At 41.7% G+C, this 27,947-nt stretch overlaps 1 protein-coding gene across 2 annotated transcripts in view; it reads right to left on the bottom strand.

Annotated features, from left to right (window-relative positions):
• The window catches only part of PIP5K1B (phosphatidylinositol-4-phosphate 5-kinase type 1 beta), a 196,041-nt gene that overhangs the window by 89,909 nt on the left and 78,185 nt on the right, over positions 1-27,947 (bottom strand). The window lies entirely within an intron of this gene.

The following is a 27,947-nucleotide window of genomic DNA, read 5'->3' as shown; positions in this document are numbered from 1 at the left end:
TGCTCACGTAAGGGTCCCACACTCAGTTCCGAGCCTACTTGTTAGCTCACCCAGCAATTCCTCTAGAGAGAGGAGTCTTTTAAGCCCCAAAAGCAAAGGGAATGGGATCAAAGAAGACTAGGTTGCCTCTCTAGGTATGTTGCATATTTGCAGTGGATTTTTTTTGCAATTTCTGCAACCGTCCCATTCATCTGAAACAACTCCATTCAGATGAAAAGAAACTTATTTTCAGTCGTCTTTCTGTAATCAAATCTGCAACGTGGGATGGGTTCCACCATCCAGACCCGTAACATACAGTATGTCATTGCAGGCTTTTTTTTCTGTAAAAATATCATTATTGTACTGTAAGGCATCTTTTACACGGCAGTATGTAGACAGTATGTATTTTTTTAAACCAGAATAAGTAGTAGTAGTAGTATTCTGTGTCTAGGATCTTATGCTGTTTTTGGATTAAACATAGAAAATAATAATAGAAGAGTTTACAAAGTTATACTCTTCTTTTACTTGAATTCGTGTATAATTTTGGCTTAAAAATAGATCTTAAATATTCATGTTTAATGAATCTTTCAACTTTTGGGCTCTTTTAACTTTTGCTTGCAATGTGATTCTGAAGTTGTGTTTTACATGGTTAATCACACCTGCTAAATGCTGTTATTCTTGTCTACCACTTTTAAATATCTTCTTAATATGCCCAGTCTGAAGAGAAAGAGAAAAAAAAAAGTGGAATACTTAACTACCACAGCAGCACCTCCCCTAGATACTTGATGTTCATTGGGGGTGGTGTCACTTCACTGCTGCAGCCAATCAGCATTTATTGATTAGCAGCAGCCTTCACAATCTGTTCGAGCAGAAGAAGCCAGGTCAGACAGAAGGCTCCAACCAATCAACAGCCACTAATTGGCTTGATACCCCCACCACCCTCCATTGCCAGATACTGATCTGATTTTAACCAATGTTTTAATCAATAGATCTTGGAATAATAATAATAATAATTTCCACAATTGGATGTGTTAAATAAAATGTTCCTGTGCTGAGATAATCTTATAAATGTTCCCCTGCTGTGTACTGTGTAATGGCTGTGTCTGACCGTACAGGAACATGGTCTGATCATACCACAGCTCCTGGGCAGAGGAGGAAGCAAAAAAGTATACAGACATTACAGCAGGGGAACACATATGATTCTTTCTTTGCGGTAAAACATTGCATAAGAACAGGCAGGGAAATGTTTTGCCTCACAGAAAGAATCAGCTGTGATCCCCTGCTGTAATGTCTGTATATTCTCTTTTGCTTCCTCCCCTGCCCAGGAGATGAGGTATGATCAGACCATGTTCCTGCACAGTCATAGACACAGCTACTACACAGTATATACCAGGGGCACATTTATGAGATTATCTAAGCACCTGAACATTTTTTTAACACATTCAATTGTGGAACTTATTATTATTCCAAGATCTGTTATTAAAATGTAATTTGTTCAAGGGAAAACCCCTTTAAGGCCCATTGACACACACACACACCTGTGTCTTGGGATTAAACCTAGAAATTAATGAAAAAAAGTAAATAGGAGATCATTTTTCCCCCACTGTTTGTTATTTTTCATGAATTTTGTCATGAAATCAAACTACCCTGTAGAAATCCTACAATGAACAAAGTGGTTAATGTCCTGCTGTATTCTTCAATTTTTGGCTGGCTAAAGATTAAGGGGATGTGACTTAGTCAAGAAGTGAGGTTTATCAGAGGGAGGAAGCTCCATCTATGGGCGGATGTCCTACAGCTTTACACAGGATAGTGAGGAGGACTAGAAGAGGGAGACATGGATCATTGTTTGAGACATTGACTATTTGTGGGGTTTTTTCAAGTAATGTATTTTTTTTGTCTTGTGCTATGCGTTGACATTTTTTGCACAAAATTGTTCAAAAAGGTGTACTCGTTTCATGAATTTAGCTCAAAATTAAAAAAATGCTTGTTATTTTTTTCTTTAACCTGTTTTGTTTCTTTTTAGTCCAAAATGTTTCCCTAAATGGTGCAAAACTTTGTACTAAAATAGCTCATGTAGATAAAATCACTTATAGGGGGAGACTGGAGTACATTTGTGACAAAGTTTGTGACTTTTTAAAAAGTCTCAGTTGATGAATTAGTCTAAAATATTTGGAAATCCCAAACTTCACCCACTATGGTAAACATAAAAATACAACAGGAACACATATAAAACAGACATTAAAAGAATTAGGCACAAATGAAATACAGGCAAAAAACACTAGACAAAAAAAAATCTCATATAATGAACTGGGCCTATAAAGTAGACTTCTTTATATATCTGTCAGTTGATATTGTAAGATCAGATGAAATAGAATAAAAAAATGAAAAAAGTTTCCGGGGGGGAATCCTAGGATATGTTTTCTTATTTTCCATTAACTACACTGCTCAAAAAAATAAAGGGAACACTCAAATAACACATCCTAGATCTGAATGAATGAAATATTCTCATTGAATACTTTGTTCTGTACAAAGTTGAATGTGCTGACAACAAAATCACACAAAAATCATCAATTGAAATCAAATTTATTAACCAATGGAGGCCTGGATTTGGAGTCACCGCCAAAATTAAAGTGGAAACACACACTACAGACTGATCCAACTTTGATGTAATGTCCTTAACAAGTCAAAATGATGCTCAGTATTGTGTGTGGCCTCCACGTGCCTGTATGACCTCCCTACAACGCCTGGGCATGCTCCTGATGAGGTTGCGGATGGTCTCCTGTGGGATCTCCTCCCAGACCTGGACTAAAGCATCCGCCAACTCCTGGACAGTCTGTGGTGCAACGTGACGTTGGTGGATGGAGCAAGACATGATGTCCCAGATGTGCTCAATCGGATTCAGGTCTGGGGAACGGGCGGGCCAGTCTATAGCTTCAATGCCTTCATCTTGCAGGAACTGCTGACACACTCCAGCCACATGAGGTCTGGCATTGTCCTGCATTAGGAGGAACCCACGGCCAACCTCACCAGCATATGGTCTCACAAGGGGTCTGAGGATCTCATCTCGGTACCTAATGGCAGTCAGGCTACTTCTGGCGAGCTCATGGAGGGCTGTGCGGCCCTGCAAAGAAATGCCACCCCACACCATTACTGACCCACTGCCAAACCGGTCATGCTGAAGGATGTTGCAGGCAGCAGATCGCTCTCCACGGCGTCTCCAGACTCTGTCACGTCTGTCACATGTGCTCAGTGTGAACCTGCTTTCATCTGTGAAGAGCACAGGGTGCCAGTGGTGACTTTGCCAATCCTGGTGTTCTGTGTCAAATGCCAAGAGTCCTGCATGGTGTTGGGCTGTGAGCACAACCCCCATCTGTGGACGTCGGGCCCTCATACCATCCTCATGGAGTCGGTTTCTAACTGTTTATGCAGACACATGCACATTTGTGGCCTGCTGGAGGTCATTTTGCAGGGATCGGGCAGTGCTCCTCCTGTTCCTTCTTGCACAAAGGCGGAGGTAGCGGTCCTACTGCTGGGTTGTTGCCCGCCTACAGCCCCCTCGTGTACTGGCCTCTCTCATGGTAGCACCTCCAGCCTCTGGACACTATGCTGACAGACACAGCAAACCTTCTTGCCACAGCTCGCATTGATGTGCCATCCTGGATGAGCTGCACTACCTGAGCAACTTCTGTGGGTTGTAGAGTCCGTCTCATGTTACCACGAGTGTGAAAGCACAACCAACATTCAAAAGTGACCAAAACATCAGCCAGAAAGCATTGGTACTGAGATGTGATCTATGGTCCCCACCTGCAGAACCACTACTTTATTGAGGGTGTCTTGATAATTGCCAATAATTTCCATCTATTGTCTATTCCATTTGCACAACAGCATGTGAAATTGATTGTCAATCAGTGTTGCTTCCTAAGTGGACAGTTTGATTTCACAGAAGTTTGATTTACTTGGAGTTATATCCTGTTGTTTAAGTGTTCCCTTTATTTTTTGAGCAGTGTATAATGGTTATAAGTCTGGTAATTAATCTTGTGCTGTTGAGAAGAATTTCAAAGAATTATTTGACTAGATGGCCAGTTTCAGATTCAATAATAGAGAAATTCACCTTCAACATAGGATCTTTGTAAGTGTTAAGATAATAGGTGCCAATAACGCCTTTTATGCAGGTCCACAAGCCTATATAGGTTGTTTGTAAATGCTTTTGTCTTATGTCTCAAGGATTGACTTCATCGACTTTCTGGAAGGAGATAGGAAGGATAGGTGGACAGGCCTAATGTAAAGTCGATTGTGGCTCCAGTAAAAGTGAATTAAACATTGAGAGGATTATTGTACTAATCCTTCAAGTCTCATTTTAAAATTAAGACATCCACGATCCACTCTATTGCTTCCTTCCTAAGGAAGTGTAATTTCAATAAATGAACAAACTAATGAAGAACAAACAAGGTAAATATCACACACCGTACATTGTCATTACTATGGGATAAAGCTAATCTTAGGACCTGCACACACTGTAATACCGTAGTCTGATATATCAGTGAAAGCTTCTTAATTTTTGCAGAACAAACTTATAAATCAATCAACATAATTCACTTTATGAATCAATATTCATAAAAATCTGTTTTAATTTAGTAGCTCCAAAAACACTGGCATATTAGTAACTTGATGAGTGCTAGATACGTGACTTTATTCCAATATCATTCTCTGGTACAGGGCTTAAAGGGATTTTCCTGGCTCAAAAAAAAAGACAGAAAAAAACAATCTGGCTTTCTCTACAATGAGTCCCCCAAAGCTCTTACTAACTTTTTTCCCCCTAGTTTTTAGCTCTTCTGCAGCTGTCCTTGTAGTCAATTGTTATTCTTGCCAGCTGTCCGGCCTCTAGGAGGCAGTGTGCTGTGGCTTCTCTGCCAGAGCTCAATCCATTCCACAGCTTACACACTCACACTCTCAGTGCCCACCTACTCTAACTACAAAGCACCATCTAGAGACTTTTTTACAGTCCAATGATAGATAAATCCATTTCTCCCAACTAGCATTCATTCTATTTCACCTAGTATGCACTGCACCTTTCCTGCAGTCTATAATGCTTCTTTAAGGCAAAAAATGTTAGGACCCACTACGAGGTTTGCCGTGACGTGGCAGTGGGCTTCATACAGTCTGATCAAAATGTTATACCAAGAACCTCATGTTCAGTTTTATATATTTTAGCAGAGAGGCATTAGATCAACGTATGTTTTTGGAGGTGCTGTCCATTCTTGTTTTTTTCAGCGTATTGCATGATCTGTCCTTTTTTTTCGGATGTGCACTTCTCCCATTTGGCACAGGTGATTCTAATTAACAGGAGACTGCAAAGAGGGTCTAACCAATTTTTGCTCTGACTTGAGAGCTTGAGGAAGGTGAGTTACAATGCTCCCTTCATTTAGTGTTGGTGCTGTGTGGCGGCCATTTTGCTGTGGTTTTGTGCTTGTGGGACGGCGTGGTCTGGAGTCATGGGGACTTAGTCTTGCAGCATGGGTGTTGTGAGGCACCAGGCCGCCTGCCTGCTGATGCACTGTCACTGTGACTGTGATTAGCGCACAACGCCGCTAAAAAAGATAGGACTCACTGAGAGGTTTGCCGTGACGTGGCAGTGGGCTTCATACAGTATGATCAGAATGTTAAACTAAACACTTCATGTTCAGTTATATATATATTTTCCGAGAGGCATTAGATCAATGTTTGTTTTTGGAGGTGCTGTCCATTCTCTTTTTTCAGCATATAATGTTCCAAGTGCTGACACTGGCACCCAAGAGCGGACACAGATAGTAGAGGACCCCAGTTCAAGAACAATATAGGGGCCTTTCGCAGTCCAATAGCATATCATTATGCAAAATTTCACCTGCTTTGGAGGTAGAAATGGGCCTCCTTACCTCTACGCCCCCTGTGCGGCTGCACATGCTTTCCCAAGTCCGCCCCTGTTGGCACCGCAAAGGTTCAGTGTACTCTTGGGGAGCAATTAAGCATATCTTGTGTTCATTTATTCTAATGTAATCCAGCACTCTGGGACACCCAGCACACCCCTTCTGGCCAAAGTCACTAGATGATAAGCTTACTATTCTTTCTGTGGAGCCTGAATTGCCTCTATGCTTTCCGTGCTCTCCCTCTCTGTACACATCTGTGGCACCCCTGCTGGGGATTACCACAGGATCCATAGGTGCAGGGAGAGATGTACACTTGGGCACACACAACAAATTCCACCCCAGGTTTGAGGAGAGGAGTCAGTTTCCAGGTAGACCGCAAAAGCGGCAGTTAGTCTTGAGAGGGGTGAAGGAGGAGAGAGACAGAGAGAGCTGTTGGCTGAGGACCAGTTAAGCCCTGAACTAGGAAACTGGCCTGTATTGTGAAGCGCCCTAGAGAGAGGGACGGAGGCTAGAAGGAGAAAGAAAGAGATAAAACTATTATCCCTTTAGCTCACCCGGACACCGGAGTCCGAGATTGCTATTAATTCAGGAATAGCATAGAAAACCCGGACAGATCAGGAGGATCTACTCCCCCTGAAGAAGAAGGGGAAGGAGTTGCCAAACTTGACCAAGTATAGGACCTGGGACCCAGAAAGAGAATTGGTAGCCCCAAGGAAAGGTCCTCATTGTCAGTTGTGGAGGAGGACCCCAAAGAAAGTAAAGGTGGCAGGTTCAGCTTAAGGCAGGACTGATCCCAAACAACGCACAGTGTTAGAGGAGGCCTCACAAATCTCCAGGGTGAATATCTCTACCTGCACCGAAAACCTGGTTACCCTCCTGAACTGTACTTGTTACTGGACATCAGTAAAAGAAAGGTACTGAAACAAAGACTTAATGTGTGTGTGTGCCTACTTTGACATTACTGCCTATAGCGTTCGTACAAGCCAAATGCTGATCACCTCAGCAACCATACACAGCGCTGGTAACCGATTTTACCAGTTACCACAGGAGGCGTCAGGACACAATACTCATGTAATGAAAAAATAAGGGGCAGACCTAGCACCACACTAAATTTATGTTGTATATTTGTGCCAATGTCCCCATAAATGCAAAAGAGCTTGAAAAGAAATAGAGGAAGATTGGGACAACTCAAGGGCACCAAATATAATAAATAACATAGGACACAAAAAAAAAAGGAAAAAATCGCCCAAAAGGAGAAAAAATTGTGAATGGATATATCAATAATATATTATAAATCTGTGCAAAATGGGTACATGTCAATAATGATGGTACATAATTCCAAATATCACTAGAGCATATATGGCATGATACGAATAAATAAGTTAATCAAGGAGCATAGCAAAATTATGTAAACTCCACTATCTAAGCCCATAAATGAATCAAGTATACGATAGTAATAATATAGGAATAAAGAAAGTACCAAATAAATAATAGAGATGCACAGAGAAAAGGAAAGAAAAGTATAAATAACCTACGCGTTACGCCAAATACTTATGGCTTCATCAGGGGTGTAGAGTTAATGTCCCAGATATTGGAGGTATATATACTGCAAAAAGGTCACATATCCCAAATGGTCAGAGTAGAGAGATAGAAGAGAAAGTATGGATTGGATTGCGGAGGGTTAAAATCATCCCAAGGTAGGCACATCCAATAGTGATGAAAAGGATCCCAAATAATAGTTCCACATCCACAGATTTCATACTCCCCATTTAGTTCATTTGTGCACAGGCTATGTCTCGCTGGTCACGCTACACCTGGCTGGGGAGGGATGGCGTGCGGTTCACAGTGGAACGCACCGCTGCACACAGGCCAGGAAGTGCCTGAGCTGAAAAGGAATTCCCCACAGCGCACGTGCAAGTGCGATACACGTGGCCGGGGGAATCCCGGAAATGACGAAACTAAGGGGCGGGGACAGGAAGTAACTATCCGCAGCCATGCTTTCCACGTTGGAACGCACTGACAAGCGAAGGGAGACGGAGGTACGGGTCAATCAATGCAGAGGCCAAGTGCTCACCCACAGAAATGTAAATCAACACAACCCACAGTGCTGAAGGTAAGAAAGACTAGGGGATAGAGAAAGCGCCAAGCCTAGGAAAAGACAGGTCTGATTACAACAGTTATATAAAGGACATATATATTTATATATAGCAGGACTTTGGCAAACCAATTGAGCACACATAGAGTATAGAACATTTAAAGCACTAGTCAGATGTCCAAATAGTGGTACCATGTAGTTGATTATAAAGTGGTTTACATTTGCATATTAATAGAGGATTTTAAGTGAAGCAGGCAATAAGAAGTGGCTCAGACATCAAAGGAGATGTCCCTGCCAAAATAGAACCAGTACTGGTTTTACAACTAACCCTATCGTTTATGAAAGCCTGTGAATAAAAGATCCTCATTAATTCCCTTAGGGGACACACAGTTCATTCTATAGATCCATCTCGATTCAAGACGTAATAGAGCTGGTGTCATGTCACCTCCTCGGATATTGTGAGGAAGTCGGTCAAGACCGCAGATAGTAGTTCCAGCGGTCTTGCTGCAATGATGTTGTAGGTAATGCATGGCCACAGACGAAATTTGCTTCTGCGCTTTAAGATGGGTCTCCGCCAACGCTATATTTGACAAGTGTTGTTGTATACGTTTACGTAACTCTTGTGATGTCTGGCCAACGTATACAAGAGGACATGGACAGACCAAAGCATAAATGACGTTCTTGGTCCGACAATTGATGAAAGACTTTAAATGAAAGTCCTGTTTGTCCGTTGAATTGGAAAAGATATACGTAGACGGCATGAAGGGACATATATTACAACTCCTGCAGGCATGAGATCCTTGAGGTATAATACCCCTATTCAACTTTGTTGTTGGCCGTTTAAAATGACTGATTACCAAGTTGTCCTTAAGATTTCTGGCTTTCTTTGTAGTTAGTAACGGTCTAGTAGAAATCAGATGATGCAATTTTGGTTCCGATAATAGGATAGACCAATTTTTATGTAGAATAGAGTAGAGATCCCTCCACTGATTGTTATAATCGGTAATCAGACGGATTGTAGAGTCCTCTTTTTTAGGTCTGGGTCGTAAAAGGTCAGTTCTTTCCAGTGTATTAACTTTAGTTCTTGCAATATTAAGGATTTTCTTTGGATAGCCTCTGGCTTTCAAACGACAAGTGAGATCATTAGCCTTTGAGACAAAGTCAGCAGAGTTACTACAATTACGCTTAGTTCTTATCAATTGGCTACATGGAATCCCACGTTTGAGATGCATAGGGTGGAAACTACTAAAATGCAAAATATTGTTCGTTGATGTACTCTTACGAAATAAGTTAGATCGGATACCCTGATTTTCTAATGTAAGTTGTACATCAAGGAAATCAATGCTAACCGCGGAAATTTTGTAAGTGAGATGAATATTGAGCAAATTGCTGTTTAGAGAGGTAATGAAATCAATACAGCCTTGTTCTGAGCCAGTCTAAAGCATAAGCACATCGTCAATATACCTGAACCACCTAAAGACATGGCCCCGGAATTCGGTTAGCATTGATTAGCTTTTGTGGAACCATGAATATGGGTCACCTGCCAGAGAGTGATTAATTGAGAGATCATACAAGGCCTTAATCTTGTGTCACTGAGCAGATGATGAGATAGCAGAGTAACAGCTGCATCTGGACATGAAGAAGGTGGGCCTACAAATGTTCTGTGCAGGCCGCTGCTAAAGCAATATAGGCTGAATGCATTGTCAGCCTGAGAAATTAGATCTGTAGAGTCTGCTGGTGCTGTAGAATTAAGAGGATAATTAGCGTGCACTCTGTCTGTAAGGTAGAGGTGCTGACGAAGTGGGCATGTAGTGCCCAGTAGGTACAAGAAATTAGTTCATCGCACATTGCTTTCCTCAACCCCACAACCCCCCCCCACCACAGACCTTTCCTCATCCACCACCATTCCTTACAAATGGATATACTACTTGTTACCATTGTCTTCCTCTTATTTGTATATTCTAACGTCCTACCTCTCTTTTACAGTAGCGACCTAATGAATATGGCCTGGTTAAGGCCGAAACGTCTACTGTCGCCATTACAATAAATTGGTTTGATGTTATGCCTGTAAATAAATGAACACTGCAATTGAATCTATGAGTGTGCGATGAACTAATTTCTTGTTGCTGTAGAATTAGGCAGACCAGTGATGGAAACCGTGGAAATTTGCTGTTATGTGGTCCAGTTGGAGCATTGATGGAGATTACTACTTATCCTGGTAGGTAGCTAAGCTGAGGCCTGGCTGCCGTGTAGACCATAAGAGTAGCTTGGTAGCAAAGTTCTGAATTAGACTTGTATGGGCGTAGTACATTATGGGAGAGGTAGCATAATGGGAAACCTTGAGAATCAAAGCAAAGGTTGAAAGGCTGCCTCATTGTCAATGGGAATAATTGTAGAGTGGGCCTGAGGTGTAGCTTAATTGTTCAGTTGTGAGATATTACAGGATGATATCTTTAGACTGAACATATCTGTTGAGTCCTTGAAAATTGGGGATTGGTTCAGAGAAGCAAAGTCCTTGAGAGCTTGTTATGGGTCAAAAGGCAGAGCCCTATAGAGAAGGATGTGTGAGGACGATAGATAAATCGTCACTAGTTACCCAGCAGATAATGAGATATTGGTGGAGTCTACGTGAAGAAACACAGTGCTGGGGTGCTCCATGAGAAGGGAACAAAGATTTGAGCAACATGATTTTCCAAATTGTTCTGCATTTCATTGATTTGCTTTTCATCTTGCAACATTTAAGCAATGTCCCACATGTAAGTGAAGGAACCAGTAAATATATTGTAGTAACCAAGTTGTGTTGTGTACCACTGTATCTGCAGTTGTATTCAGTAAACTTGAACTAAAAGGGAATTGCTTGTGAATACTCAATATTACATAGTAGCTTCAAAAGGCATCTTTTGCAATGAATGATGCTTATTATCCAGCGATTAATTTAACAGGAAAGGAATGTCCAAAGTATGCACCCTTTAATCGAAAAAGTACTGCTTATTCTTATTATACAGGTTTTTTACAGGAGAAATGAGTGAATCCCATACAAACAAATAAACTGGCACACACTTTTCAGAGAAAAGTAGAATACAATCTTTCTCACCTTAAAACACTGAGAGGTTTACATTCAGTTTCCTGCTTGTAAACCAAATCTTGTTACTTTTGGTATGAGGTTAAAAGCAAAATGTCTTGCAAATATAAATATAGACTTTCCCACACTCTTGGTAATTTTAGTTTTGCTTTGATAAACATCTTGCTATACTCGTACGTGCAAAATATACGGTAACTGTTTCAGTCATGTAGGTCATTATAAGATTGTATTTCTTCAATGTTGTTTTGCATGTGATGTTACAAAACATCATAACACTATATGCACAAGTTTAGTAAACAGTTAATTAAGTTTTAAATGAAATGTTATTCATCACCAATGCAAGTCTATGGGTCCGAATTTCACGGACCGACAGAATGGCGAAGGTGGAGATTCTTTATTTTTCTTTTCACGTCTGAGAAAAACCAACCCCACTCTGATCAAACCCTGATCAAAATAATCGGACCATTTTTCTCGAATGTGGAGAAAATGGTTGTGTGACCCTACCGTTAGTTTCACAGAATCATAGTTTTTAAGGTTGAAAGTAGACACAAGTTCGTCAAGTTTAACCTATAGCCTAACATCTAAATTCTTAACATTCTCTGACATCTTTAAAACCTCTTTTCACTAAGGCTTTGGTGTTTCTATTAGGAGACTTAAAACTCAAGCACACTAATTATTGAAACTTATCTACAAGACAGCTAGAATTTTTATTGCTTCATGATGGACATTTGCTACATTGTTGACTACACTGGTGGACAGTGTCTCTATAATTAAGCTATGTGAAAAATAAGCAGTCACTAAACAGTGTACGAAGTTGTACTGTTCCACACTTTTTCTTTTTGGTTACCATCAGAGCTGGTAATAGCTGAATGGTGGGGCTGCCGGGATCTTACTTTGATGCTTACCCTTAGGATAAGCCATCAATATCATTTTAGTGGATAACCATGCTGTTCTGCTCCATACACTATTTATATTTGGTGGCTCCCAATCTGGTAACAGTACCATGACCCATTGGACTCATGTGCATACAACCAACCAATGGGAATTCCAATAAATAAAATACAAATTATGTTGAATCTTTTCCAACAAACTTTTATATCATTCTGCTCAGCTTCTCCTTCTCTATACCAAGCTTCCACAGATCGGTCTGCTTGTACAATATGATAGGTTCCCTTGAAGATCAGTCCTTGTGACAAGATTTGCTGAGCCCTGAGCACATGGGCTTGTATAGGTAAAGTTTTGGGTAGTGTACCATCAGATTCCAATATGGCTATGTTTGTACTGTACTAATATGTACTAATAGCATCTACTATGTATAGTTTACGCAGTGCTTGTAATGCTTACTGTATATATGTAATACACTACTAAACAGGGGGACTATAAAGACTTACACTTGCCAAAAATACCTTGATGACCCTAAAAACTTTGGAGATAGTATTTTGCACACTCGAATGTCTGAAGTAGGCATTTTTGTAAGATACAGGCCATGTCACATTTTGCATAAGGCCGGGGTCAGACAAGTGTGGCGCCCCTGCGGGTTCAGTCGCCACAGAGGTACTGCATCTCGCCCAGAGGTGTCTCAGGTAAGGAGGGAGTACTGTCCGGGACCCACCCACCTGCATCCAACACTACACCATTCCAGACCAGCAGGCGGGGCAAGATGCACTGGCTTATGCTGAGCCCTGTCCCTGGTTGGAAGTGGGGGGAACCGAGTGAGGGGGAACCAAGTAGTGGGTGTGGGTAGAGGAAGAACAGGGGAGCACTTCAGTAGGAGTATAAGAAGAAGGGGAACCATCTAGAAGGGGTTCAGTTCAGAGGGGGCAGTCTGAGGAGAAGTAGTGGGAGCAGGAGCTCTGTAGGAGCTCTGCTCAGAGGAGAGGGCCTAGATTGAGAGGCCCAGGAGGACTGGCTGGAGGAGGAAGGGAGCAGAGGGAAGGCTCCAGAAGCGAGGGGATCCCAGGGGCACGGCGAGTGCAGAAGCCACCCATGCGCCCGAATCTACCAGAGCGTGGAGGGTTTAGGCCGCAAAGGGGACTGGCCCCTAACTAGTGGAGAACTACAAGGCTCAGCTAGAAACCGGAGGCTTCTGTACTTTCAGGGTGCAGTGGCTCACAACCGCAACTAAATCGCTAAAAAGGTAGCCGCATAGGATTCAGGGGACTACACGTTGCCCGCCAAGATCCGAGGCTACAGGCTTGGGACACTGGTTGCGAGGAGCAGGGCAGGAGGGTGAGAGCCAGAGCAGGAAGACGACCGAGGAAGGCACACAGAATGGGGTCCGTTATGTACTCCTGAAACACCTGGGAGTTTGCTGAACCCCTGCCTTGGTAAACACAGGACGGCGTGGGAGGTTACCCTGGCGCTGGGAACCTGGAGTCTGACAACTGTGAGTAAACCTTGAAGACTGCACCCCACTGTGTCCTAGAATTATTATCTGCACCATCCCCTGCACCACACAGCACAGCAACATCTACCTCATCAAATCATCCCTGCATTGCCCTGGAGCTTAGCTCTGCCTGTGGAGAGCTGTCCCAACTCTGCTGCATCCCCATCAGCTCCAGAGGATCTGCACCGCAGCGGCGGCTCCATATGGCCACATACCACAGGTGGCGTCACGAACTATAAAAACTCTAATCCCCTTTTATTGACCGCCCTGGGTTACGGACCGGGTCACTGCCACTGTGACATCCCCAGTACCGACCGGCCCGGCTACCAAGTACCCCGCGGCCCATTGGGCGCGTCACAAGCGTAAGAAAATTTTTCTGCGTTTCATCCAGAAAATTTGTCTAATTTTCATCCATAATGATTTCTTTGTGTCATCCATCCGTGACAGCCCTGTCATCTCTGTATTTATACACCAACATTTTAAAATGTACATGAACAAATAGAGTTTCTTAGGTTAATCCGCTACAGGGATGATCCAAAATGGATCCAATTTTTTGTGCACTTATACACTTGAGTGACCAAGTCTCATCTGAGACCAGGAGTAGAATAGTGCATGGTGTGGTTTTTGTTATCTGAACAGCCCTGCCAAATAACATTAGTCAATGTGCTGTCTGATTTTTACTCGCTCAGCACACCATAAAGCACGGTTGTCTAAACGAGCCCTAAAGCTAACATAGCATTCAACAAAAAAATATACTATCAATCAAAAATGGAGATGGTAGTATGACGGTGTGTGGAAGCTTTGTGGCTTCATAGCTTGGATAATTGACAATTGGTAAAGCTATGAATCTTTCTCTCTAGCAGTCCATGATCTGAAGCTCATGTGTAATTGGCTTATAGGTTAGCAAATCTAACTTGAATGACTTAAAAAAAATATATGATTTTGGAGTTGTTTAAGTAAAGACAGGAATCTCATTGACAGGCGGTGGTAGAACCTTAATTGAGCTCATGCTCAAAGCTTTCCAATGTGGCTAAATGAAAGCAATTCTGCAAAAAAAGAGAAGGCCAAAATTTCTCAAAGAAGACTAGAAGGACTAATCTCCAGCTATGCAAATGATATGTTATTATAGTTATTATGTTTAGTAAGCAATTATATTTTTACAGTTTATCATTATAGTTGATATTGATGCAAGAACTTTTTTTATTTTTTCCAGAAATATTTTGTCAGTATTTGGTCAGTATTTTGCATTAGTATTTCTAAGTCAAAATCAGGTAAGATGTACATATTTAAAGGCATTCACTGAAAAACACATCAAATCCAATGTCTGGTGCTGAACTCAGAACATGGACGTCTCTCAAAAGTCCGTTTTAGTGTTCGAAGTTCTGGGAGAACTGTTACAGAGGGAGAGAGAAAGAGAGAGAGAAAGGGGCTCGGGTTCAAGTTCAGGTAGAGATCTGGTAACCGAACCGAACTTTGGCCAAAAGTTTGGTTGAACCCGATGAATCCAAACATCCACGGGTCTGCTCATCCCTACTCATTACCAATACCTGGTCATATAACCAATATACTGCTGTAGCACAGGTACCAAATATAGATGAACAACCACTCACACATCTACCATCCATGAGGTGGGAGGTGGTTGCCTAATATGAGAGATAAACACAAACAAGGCTTGTATACGGTGTCAGACGTTCAGATACGTGTAGTGCACCACACCAGCTCATTGGTCACGCAATACTATTAGATCAGGCTGGCTGTCCCTGTAATGTTGGTGGGGTGAAGTTGGGTGTCTGTCCTTGTGGGGTGCACTTATATAGTGCTGGGCAGTCTGTCTGATCTTATAATAACGGCATGACCTATAAGCTGTAAGCTGGCATGGTGCACTACACGTATCTGTGTGATTGGCGCCCTATACAAGCCTTATCCCTTATCCATGTAAATTTATAATACTAAGCAGCGATTCACCAATATAGATGGTGGCTGTTCATCAGTATATCGCACCTGTGCTGCCTCTTTTATCATGGGGCTGCTGCATGCTGTAATACATTAGTTTTGTGACCTGGTATTGGTAAGAATTGCCTCTTTTTCTGAGTTTTCTTGTAAGATGTACATATTGCCGTGTATGGATCCGCATGAGGTTCCCATGGTAACAGTACAGCTGACATATTAGTACATTAGTACTGCCTCAGGCTTCGGGCCTGTAACTCCAATAATGTCCTTCCAGGCTGTTTGAGCTTTACTTCAAGCAAGCATAGATACATATTATACACGTTGGAACATATTGAGCAGCATGCTGGCAATGATTAGCTGCTCAAAGGAATTGAAAAGGTGCCATTCTGTTTTTTTTGTCAGGTTGCATAAAAACACAATGTGACAATTTCCATCTACTCGTGTAATTTCCTGCTGACTATCTTTATTACTGTACTTTAACAAAAAGCTCAATAGCTGCTTAAAAATCCCATTAGCTAAATGTGAATAGCTGGAACAGACAGTTGTTCCCCTGACAAATATTTCTTGATGGCGTAATTACAGGACAAGAATGCCTCTATGTAAATGCTGCATAAGCCTCTCCTTGTAATGCATCACACAACAAACAGGTTTTAGGTCATACTTGTACCTACCAGGTAACTTTGCACTGAGACATATGTTATGTAAAACCAAGCTTTTTAATTTTACGCAACATATTTTTAATTCTCGGCACAATTGCAACACATTGTTGTCTCTTGAGGGTATGTGCACAAGGTCGGTATTGGCAGTATATTTTATGCTGCGTCCAAAGCGCTGCACGCAGGTGAATCCGCATGTGTCCATTGAACCATGTAGATTCACCGCATCCTATACATTGCACTGATATCATTTCTCTTGCGGAGACTAGTGACTCCTCAAGAAAAATTGCCATGCTGCGATCTGATCGTGTGCATGTACCCTAATAAAATAGTCTGGGTGAAATGGTGGATGAGGATGAGGAAAAAGCCAATATGCTAAATGATTTTATTTCAACCGTATTTACACAAGAAAATCACATGACAGAAAACATGATCAGTGATGACAAAAATTCTCCATTAAATGTCACTTGCTTAACCCAGCAGGAAGTACGGCGGCGTCTAAAAATCACTAAAGTTGACAAATCCCCGGGCCCGGATGGGATACACCCGCGAGTACTGCAGGAATTAAGTAATGTCATAGATAGACCATTATTTTTAATCTTTAAAGATTCCATAATAACAGGGTCTGTACCACAGGACTGGCGTATAGCAAATGTGGTGCCAATATTCAAAAAGGGGACAAAAATCGAACTTGGAAATTATAGGCCAGTAAGCTTAACCTCTACTGTGGGTAAAATCCTGGAGGGTTTCCTAAGAGATGCTATAATAGAGTATCTGAAGAAGAATAACCTCATGACCCAATATCAACATGGGTTTACGAGTGACCGTTCCTGTCAAACTAATCTGATCAGCTTTTATGAGGAGGCAAGTTCCGGACTGGACCAAGGAAATGCAGTGGATGTTGTGTATATGGACTTTTCAAAAGCTTTTGATACGGTTCCACACAAAAGGTTGATACATAAAACGAGAACAATGATGATAGGGGAAAATATATGCAAGTGGGTTAAGAACTGGCTCAGTGATAGGAAACAAAGGGTGGTTATTAATGGAACACACTCAGACTGGGTCACAGTTAACAGTGGGGTACCACAGGGGTCAGTATTGGGCCCGCTTCTTTTTAACATTTTTATTAATGACCTTGTAAGGGGCATACAGAGTAGTATTTCAATATTTGCAGATGACACTAATCTGCAATACAGAGGAGGACAATTTTATATTACAGGAGGATCTATGTAAACTAGAAGCTTGGGCTGATAAATGGCAAATGAGCTTTAATGGAGATGAATGTAAGGTAATGCACTTGGGCAGAGGAAATAAAATGTATAATTATATGCTTAATTGTAAAACACTGGGCAAAACTATCACTGAAAAAGACCTGGGTGTATTGGTGGACGACAAGCTCACATTTGGTGACCATTCTACTGATCTTTTTACTCTGAGGCCTGAGACGGGGGCATCTTCTATGTCTGGAGGAAAGAAGGTTCAATCATGATCACAGACGCGGATTCTTTACTGTAAGAGCAGTGAGACTATGGAACTCTCTGCCGCATGATGTTGTAATGAGTGATTCACTGTTAAAATTTAAGAAGGGCATGGATGCCTTTCTTGAAAAGTATAATATTACAGGTTATATACACTAGATTCCTTGATAGGGCGTTGATCCAGGGAACTAGTCGGATTGTTGTATGGAGTCAGGAAGGAATTTTTTTCCCTAATATGGAGCTTAGTGTTGCCACATGTTTTTTTTTGCCTTCCTCTGGATCAATCAACATGTTAGGCTATGGGTTGAACTAGATGGACTTAGTCTTCCTTCAACCTTAAAAACTATGTTACTATGTAATACATTTACACACAGTGAAGGTGATTTGCTACTAGCTAAGTGGAACACCTGGCTCTTTACCAGTTTGCTGCACTTGTTTTATTTATTTATTTTACTCACTTACCGTATTTTTCGGACCATAAGACGCACCGGAACATAAGAAACCACCCCAAATTTTAAGGATGAAAATAGGGAAAACAATTTAATGCGCCAAATGAGGGTCCGTCTTACAGTCCAAAATCATGTGACCGGCGGAGGAGAACTGCGGTGGTGGTGGTGGTGGAGCGGGGTCACAGGAGGTGCGATGCTGCGGGGTGATGCTTCCAGGCCCAGACCGGTGCATGATGCTGCAGGCTGGTAGAAGGATAGAAGGAGGTGTCCGGCGGTACTTGGCAGTGCGGGGGCTCCGCCATCATTTTGTGAAAGCCCGGAGCCCCCGCACTTACATGGTTTCAATGCGGTTGTCTCTGAGTACCACCGAACACCCCCTTCTACCAGCCTGGGATGGGAGTCGCAGCATCGAGCTCGGCTGAGAACCAGCCTGGGACTCGCAACATCGCCCCACAGAGTCACACCTCCGAATACGCCCTTCTCCCAGCCCAGGGCCCGCAGCATCGCCCGACTCCTGCCGCCGTCTTCCCTTCAACCCGGTAAGCTACATTGGGTCTATAAGATGCACCCCCATTTTCCCCCCAAATTTGGGGGGGGGGAGTGCATCTTATAGTCCCAAAAATACGGTATATAGCGCCATTAATTCCACAGCACTTTTGAGACATTATCATTACTGTCCCCATTGGGGCTAACAATATAGATGTTATGTTCTGCTACCAGAGCTAAGGAAAGAGAGGAGATCTGTCCCTACGATAGAACTCAGCTGAATCCCTACGATGTAACAGGGAACCTGATCCTGCGATCAGACCTGCTAAAGTCCTAAGCTAGTCTGTACGGAGACCTATAGATGTGGGGAAGGAATCCCTACAAGTACTAAGGACTGGGAGGAAAATGGGACACCTCCTAACAGAAATAGTAGCAGACAGACGAACAAACAAAATATATAGAACATAGAGGTCCGTAGACCAAGCAAACTAACAGAGTTAGATACAGAGCACAGGCTAGCTAGAAAGTAGTTATACAATGAAGTCCAGCAAAGCCAGAAGGGCGGAGCAGGATTAAATAGGCCAACAAGGTCATGTGACCAGCAAAGGAAAAAACCTAAGAGCAAGGTTCTAACAGTACCCCCCCTTCTAAGAGGATCCTCCGGATCCCCTAGGACCAGGCTTATCAGGAAATCTCCTGTGAAACGCTCTGATAAGTCTGGACGCGGAAACATCATCTGACCTCACCCAAGAGTTATCCTCGGGTCCGAAACCTTTCCAGGCCACAAGATACTGCAAACTACCTCTATACCGTCTAGAGTTAAGGATGCGAGAAATTTCATATTCCCCGTCCTCCACCACCGGAGGAACAGAGGCAGAGGCGTCACCATCCGACACAACAGCTTTTTTTAATAGAGAGACATGAAATACCGGATTAATTCTCCAGGAGGTAGGAACCTCCAACCTAACAGCAGATTGGTTGACAACCTGAAGCACCTTAAAGGGCCCTACAAACTTGGGACCCAATTTCTTAGAAGGAATCCTCAACCGCAGATTCCTAGAGGACAACCAAACCATGTCACCAACAGCGAACAAAACCTCCTGTCGTTTCCTATCAAAGTAGTCTTTAGATTTTCTGTTGGCCTCCTGAAGATTACCACGCACATCCGTCCAAACTCTCTCCAAATCACCGGAAAAATTCTCCTCCTCAGGCACGGCAGATCCCAACTTGGAGAACGACCCAAACGACGGATGTCTCCCAGAACAACAAAAAAAAGGCGAACAACCAGCAGAAGAAGATGTATGATTGTTCAGAGCAAATTCAGCAAGTGGCAGAAACTCAGACCACCCCTCTTGATTGTCTGCCACAAAACAACGCAAGAACTGCTCAACATCCTGGTTTTTCCTTTCTGTCTGGCCATTAGATTCAGGATGATATCCGGACGAGAACGACAAATGAACTCCCAACCTGTCACAAAAGGCACGCCAAAAACGAGCCACGAACTGAGGACCCCTATCAGAAACAATGTCAGTAGGAACGCCATGAAGTCTGACAATTTCCTTGACAAAGGCCTAAGCGAGAGTTTTAGCGCAGGGCAGTTTGACGAAGGGAACCAAGTGACACATCTTGCTAAAACGGTCCACGACCACCCAGATGACAGTAAAACCCTCAGAGGGGGGAAGGTCAGTTATAAAGTCCATAGCCAAATGTGTCCAAGGAGCACTGGGAACCTCCAAAGGACAAAGCAACCCCGCAGCAGGAGTATGTGAGGACTTAGATCTAGCACATATAGTACATTGACGCACCCACTTAATGACTTCCTTCTGCCATCCAGGCCACCAAAAACTGCGACCCACCAGTCTCTTGGTCTCAGAGATTCCGGGATGACCTGCCAACCGAGATTCGTGACACTCAACAAACAAATCTCTCCTAAAGGTCCCAGGCACAAACAACCTCCCATGAGGAGTGTTAGATGGGGCATTCTCCTGTGCTTTAAGAATCTCATCTTCCAAAACGGAGTCCAAAGCAGCTATCATAACACCTTCTTGTAAAATGTTCTCCTCTTTCTCAGCACCAACTATGGGAGAAAAACTGCGAGACAAGGCATCCGCCTTAACATTCTTAGTACCAGGGATGTAAGTAACGGAGAAATTAAACCGCGAGAAAAACAGTGCCCACCTAGCCTGACGGGCATTCAGGCGCTTGGCAGCATCAAGATATATCAGATTTTTATGATCCGTAAGAACCTGAACGGGAAATTCCGCACCTTCCAAGAAGTGGCGCAGTGTTCAAATGCGAGTTTAATAGCCAATAATTCCCGATTACCAATATCGTAATTCAGTTCAGTCTCCGAAAATTTTTTGAAAAAAAGGCACAGGGATGTAATCCATCCCCGTTATCCTGAGACAATACTGCGCCAACCCCCACAGAGGAAGCATCAACCTCAACCAAAAACGGCTTAGTCACATCAGGCTGCATAAGGATGGGAGCAGAGGTGAACCTCTCCTTGAGATACACAAAAGCTTCAATGGCCTCAGAAGACCACTGAACCGCATCAGCACCTTTCCTGGTGAGATCGGTCAGAGGTTTGACAATACTAGAAATTTTTTTTATGAATTTTCTGTAATAATTGGCGAAACCTAAAAACCTCTGTATCGATTTCAAACCAATAGGCCTAGGCCATTCCTGTACAGCTTGAACTTTAACCGGGTCCATCTCAAAACCTTCGCTGGAGATAATGTAACCCAAAAAACTAATTCTCTGTACAGCGAACTCACATTTCTCCAGCTTAGCAAAAAGCGAATTGTCCATTAATAACTGTAATACCTCACGTACGCTCCGCCAATGAGACTCCAGATCCGGCGAATAAATCAAAATGTCATCCAAATACACAACCACATTTTTGCCGATCAAAGGTCTAAGGATGTCATTAATAAGATTCTGAAAGAATGCAGGAGCATTAGTAAGACCAAAAGGCATAACCAGATTCTCAAAATGACCCACAGGAGTGTTAAAAGCAGTCTTCCATTCGTCACCCTCCTTCATGCGCAACAGATTGTATGCCCCCTTAAGGTCAATTTTAGAGAACCACTTGGCCCCCATTAACTGGTTAAACAGATCAGGAATCAATGGCAGTGGGTAAGGATTGCGTACAGTAATTTTGTTAATCTCACGAAAATCCAGACAAGGACGTAAACCGCCGTCCTTTTTTTTTACAAAAAAAAGTCCAACCGCCACAGGAGACTTAGAGGGCCTAATGTGACCGGCGGCCAAACTTGACTGTATGTATTCCTCCAAAGCCTTCCTCTCAGGAATAGTAAGGTTAAATAAACGACTTTTAGGAAGAGTCGCTCCAGGGACAAATTCAATAGAACAATCATAGTCTCTATGGGGAGGCAAAACCTGCGATTCCTTCTCAGAAAAAACTCTCCAAAAATCCTGAATAGGAACAGGCAATTCTCCCCTATCCAAAGCTGCAATACGCCCGTTACAACACTTGTCATAACATTTATGGCTCCAGGATTTAATTTCACTGGTAGACCAATCCAGTACAGGATTGTGAAATTTTAACCAGGGCAATCCCAATATTACTGGAGAAGGCAAGTTATTCAAAACTACCAAATCCAATTTCTCATGGTGAACACCATTAATAGTGAGAGGAAATTCACAGACCTTGAGAGTAATATTCTTCAAAGGGGAACCATCCACAGAAACCACAGCAATGGGGGATGATAAAGGTTCGGGTTTTAAATTGAGTCTTTCCAAGAATCCCCCATCAATTACATTCAGAGTAGACCCACAATCAACAAACACCCGAAATTCCATTAATTTTTCCTGAGCAATCGTGGAAGCAGCTAAAAATACACCCTTGGAATTTAAACAGGCAATACGGGCATCACTGACCATTTTTTTTTCTTTCTTCATACGAAGCTCACAGCTTTTAATCAAATGACCAGATTTTCCGCAATAGAAACACAAGCCTTCAGAAAATCTACGGTCTTTTTCTTGAAAGCGAGGTGCCACCGATCCAATCTCCATCGGTTCACCACTGTTAGTACACACATTCTCATAACCAGAAACTGACATAGCAGAGGATTTGCTCTCATTAACCCTTGCACGCAGTCTCCTATCCACCCGTATAGCTAATTGCATAGCCTGTTGCAAATCTTCAGGTGTAGGATAAGCAATTAGCAGGTCTTTAACCCTTTCATTGAGCCCAGCAAGAAATAGACTTTTCAGAGCAGAATCGTTCCACCCTGTTTGAGTAGACCAACGACGGAAATGAGTACAATATTTTTCCACATTACCTGATCCCTGTTTCAAACGTCTCAACTCAGTCTCACCTGATGCGACACGGTCAGGATCATCATATAATAGTCCCAAAGCAGAAAAAAAACTATCCACTGATCTGAAGAATGTATCACTAGGTTGCAAAGAAAAGGCCCACTCCTGAGGCTCTTTGCGCAAAAGTGACATTATGAACCCTATGCGCTGGGATTCATCCCCAGAGGACTTGGGTCTCAAACGAAAATACAATAAGCAAGCATTTTTAAATGAAAAAAATTCTCGGTGTTCACCAAAAAATAAATCCGGCAAACATACCTTAGGCTCCAAGAAATGTGCTCCAGGACAGTTACGTGCTGACGGAGCTCGGCCACCTCCAGAGAGAGTCCCTGCAGGCGATGAGCCAAATCCTGAACCGACACCATGATGGAACAGAAAAATCTTTCCTTAGAGAATTTGCAGGCTGGACTTACTGTTATGTTCTGCTACCAGAGCTAAGGAAAGAGAGGAGATCTGTCCCTACGATAGAACTCAGCTTAATCCCTACGATGTAACAGGGAACCTGATCCTGCGATCAGACCTGCTAAAGTCCTAAGCTAGTCTGTACGGAGACCTATAGATGTGGGGAAGGAATCCCTACAAGTACTAAGGACTGGGAGGAAAATGGGACACCTCCTAACAGAAATAGTAGCAGACAGACGAACAAACAAAATATATAGAACATAGAGGTCCGTAGACCAAGCAAACTAACAGAGTTAGATACAGAGCACAGGCTAGCTAGAAAGTAGTTATACAATGAAGTCCAGCAAAGCCAGAAGGGCGGAGCAGGATTAAATAGGCCAACAAGGTCATGTGACCAGCAAAGGAAAAAACCTAAGAGCAAGGTTCTAACAATAGATTCCCTATCCATATGTCATGGGAGTGTGGGAGGAAACAGGAGGAAACCCATGCAAACGCAAAGAGAACATACAAACTCCTTGAAGATGTATTTGGTCTGATATGAACCCAAGACCCCAGAGCTGCAATGTTAACCACTGAGCCACTGTGCTGCCCACTTCTCAAAATACTAGTTTTTCATTGGGGTACTCTGGAGAGATTAAAGTATATGTACATCAAAATAACATCAAAAACTATAAAAGCTCATATCCATATTACTGTTTTTAATTGTGACTTTATTTGCTACTGAGAACTACTCGCTGTAAGCTGATGTTGCTCCTGAGTGCACCCTCTCCCTGCTGGGACACTACGTGTGGCTAGCTTCTGGTTCCTCATGCAAGCCAACCCTGTGGCTACCTTTTAATCTCTGTGGAGTACCCCTTAAACATTTTTCTGACCAGACGATTTATCATTTTTGGGCTTTCGTTTTTTTCCACGCAATAACTTTTTATTTTTCAGTCAATATAGCCGTGTAAGGGCTTGTTTATTCGCAGAACAAGTTCTACTTTTGAATGACAATATACATTTCATCATGTGATGTATTGGAAGGCAGGAAAGAAGCTTTCAAATGCAGAAAAATAGCGTAAAAAAATGCAAATCTGCAAGTTTTGTTTGTTTTTATTATTTATAGTGTTCATTATACGGTAAAATCGATAAGCCAATATGATTCCCTGGGACAGTACACAGTAATACGAAAAATGCATAGCTTTTTTTATTTGTGGTGAAAAAAAATTTGAAAATTGAAAATAAAAAAAAAATCTCTTGTGCTGCCATTTTCCAAGAGCTGTAACATTTTTAATTTTCAGTCGATGTGGCTGTGTGAGGGCTTATTTTTTGTACACTGAGCAATTGTTTTTATTGGTACAATGTTGGTAGATTCAATGTTTTGGTCAACTCTTATTGCATTTTCCTTGCTCTGGATCGGCGGCCGAAAAAAACGCAATTCTGGTGTTTTGATTCCTTTTCTCGCTATATAGCTTAAAAATCGGGTTAATTAATTAAATATTTTGGTAGATCGGACTATTACGAATTTGGAGATACCACATTTGTGTATTTTTTTTTTATTTCCTAATTTTTAATAGGGGAAAATGGGGGCGATTCAAATTTATATGTATCAGAATTTTTACAACTTTTTTTTTCACTGTATTTGTTAGTCCCCTTAGGGGATTTGAACCCGCGGTCATCCAATCACTTGTGCTATATACACCAATGCGACAGTATTACCGTATATATAACAAAAATCACAGTCTCCTATGAATAGTAGCTATGGGCTAGCTTTCTCAGGAATACCATCATGACAGCCACAAGGATCTTGAGCAGATCTCTGGCTGTCATGGCAACATATTAGCAACCCATGTCGGAGGCGCACTGATGGGTGGTTGTAAAAGCACACCCCCAGGACCTCAGCTCCAAATATGGCTATTAGAGGCTGATGATGGCTGAATAATACAGCCATTACCTGCCAGCAAAGATACGGGCTCAGTTTCTGCACCCGCATCAAAGTCAAGGAGCCGGCATACGACATACCAATACATCATCCGTCATCAAGGGGTTAATCATTGAAAGGTCTTAAAGATTTCCTAATAGAGTTACTATACAACCCTGCTGCTTGTTAAGCAATTGCAGAATGTTTAAGTCGGTCATCCAGGATTAGAAAATCCATACCTGCTTTCTGCTCAAAACAACGCCACTCCTCTCCACTGGTTGTGGGTGGTATTGCAGCAACAGCTCCGATTACTTCAATAGAGCTGAAATACCAGATGCAACTGATACACAGGTCTGGTGCTTCAAGGAGTGAGGAGCAAGCAACCACGGTTTTTCTAGCACTAAACAGTCTAGTGGGATGCCGATAACACATCCCAGTTTTTAGGCTTTTATGCAGAAGGGGATTTTGCCCATACTGATCCATATAGTGCTGGCAGAACATATTGATACATGCGTACAGCAACTTCAGTAAAGGAAGAAGATGACCTCTACCCGAATCCCCCAGTGGAATGCAATAATAATGTAATGGTATATTGTATATAAAACATACTGTTCTCCCTTTCTGTCTCTTCTAGGGTTCTTCAATATTCTAGTTAGTAATATATTTAATTGGACTAATAATAGTGACAAACAGCTGTTAAAGGTAGCCTTCTTCCATGGTGACATAAGCATTGTTAATCACTCTTTCACAGTTAAAGACATTTGCAGAAAAGTAGGGTATGTACTTTTCACGACAATTGAGTTTTATATACCATTCTGTATCTTAATAGGCAGTGTAATGACAGTGATTAATGACTGTAAACTTAGAACAGAATAGGAGCATTAGGTAAGAAACAAACTTCTTTGTATTTTTTCAGGACCTATATGTGACTATGAACCCGTAAACAAGCTTGTAATATTTAGTGAAACAAGTGGTAGTAATATAGACCCTAAGAAGAGAAGACGATGTCTATGGTCATTTAGAATGACATCAATTGTTGGACATGGGAAACAATAAATTATGTTGCTATTACATAAATAATACACTTTGGCCACAATCGTGCTCAGTGGCTGCAGAGCGCAGAATTGTAGGTTATCATGGAGCTCAGGCAATCAGCAGGTTTCTCTTTAATACATTGTTGTGTTTCTCCTCTCTAGTATTAAGCATTCCGAAACTATTACTTGTAAATTCCCTAATAGGACTGATGAGAAAAGGTAAGGGGTTGTCCATTTTTTTTCATTTACATGTAATAGGGGCTAATACATATATTTAATTAAATTTTTTTTACTTTTTTTCATTTTTGTTTTTTCCTCCCCTTATTCTGAGAGCCATAACTTTTTTATTTTTCTGCCAATACAGCCATATGAGGGCGGCTTGTTTTTTGAAGGACAAGTTGTACTTTTAATGACACAATTAATTTTACCACATAGTGTACTGGAAATGGTGCAAAGTACAATAATTTTTATTTTTTATTTACAATGTTCACTTTTTGTCAAAACTAACCTGGCAATATGATTCCCCATGTCTCTCCGAGTACGTAGATACCAAACAGGTTTAGTTTTTTTTTTATTTAGGTGTTGAAAAAAAATTGGAAATTTGTAAAAAAAAAGAATTTTGTTTATAAAATAAATTGTCATCATAGGTGGAAAATCCTTTAAGGTGCCAGTTGTTAACATACAACTAAGGCTCTGTTCACATCATGTTATGAGAATGTTTTTGTTAGGAAATTTCCCAACACATAGACCAATTGTTTCCATAGACCCCTATTCCTTGTGGCCTCCATTGGGATGCAGACGTGACTTTCCATGCAGAGGTTAAAAAAGATGCCATTCAGATTTCATTTATTTTTTTTTATATTGCAGTGTATGAGCAATGTGTGCCATGGTACGCCTACACAGTGCCATTTATTGGAGTCTTCTGTTGAACTTTCGAAGAAAATCCTTCCAATGTATAATAACACAATCTCAACAGAGCCTAAGGGTCCATTTCCACAGACCAACCGGTGGCACTAAACGACTGCGGACTGGTAGACCTTTATCGATCGGCAGTCGTGTAATAGCCTGTTTACACAGGCAAACCACAGTAAATGATGTGCACTGAGCATCAGTAATAGATCGCTCCATGCGAATAGACTTCCATTGTTATTGGAAGTGAAATGTGCCGCCGAGAACAATGATCTTTTGTGCTTCAAAAAACATCATTTCACCCAATGAATGAGCATTTTGCTCTTTAATTGGGTGATCGGCAGCCTGAACTGAAGGAATATTTCAGTTCCTTCACGATAATTTTTCAGTGTAATTGCAGCCTAAGTAGCTCTGTCTTTAATGCCATAGATTTGTTTTTCATTTTTTTCAATTTTATAACTAACGGGTGTGATCCATGGCTTCTCCATACTACATCTCAGGATTCATGTATTATATATCGATCTGTTTGATAATGCATGTATTAGTAAAAAGATTTCAGTTACTGTCTGAGAATCTTGCATCCATTATATACTACTGCAATTAAAGCTGGCAATTAAAGCGTACTAAACCAAAATAAATCATTCTGCACATAGCTAGTGGAAAATAAGCACTCATCTATATTACGACTGTCTGGGGATACTACTTATTTTGGAATAATTTATGCTTAGAGATCTCTTTTTGATAATTAAGATAAGGGTATTCCTATGCCTTAGATATATTATTCATGAGATATGTATGCATTAGAATGCTAGCCAGTTATTAAATTATTGACTGCATCGATTAAACCAGTAGCTCCCTGCAAAATAAGCATGCGTTCAATACATTTACCAG

This window comes from Phyllobates terribilis, unplaced genomic scaffold (genome assembly GCF_046119375.1).
Source record: "Phyllobates terribilis strain yellow unplaced genomic scaffold, ASM4611937v1 Scaffold_1__5_contigs__length_1240528914, whole genome shotgun sequence".
In the NCBI taxonomy this organism is placed as follows: Eukaryota; Metazoa; Chordata; class Amphibia; order Anura; family Dendrobatidae; genus Phyllobates; species Phyllobates terribilis.
This window is presented reverse-complemented; position numbering and strand designations above follow the sequence as displayed.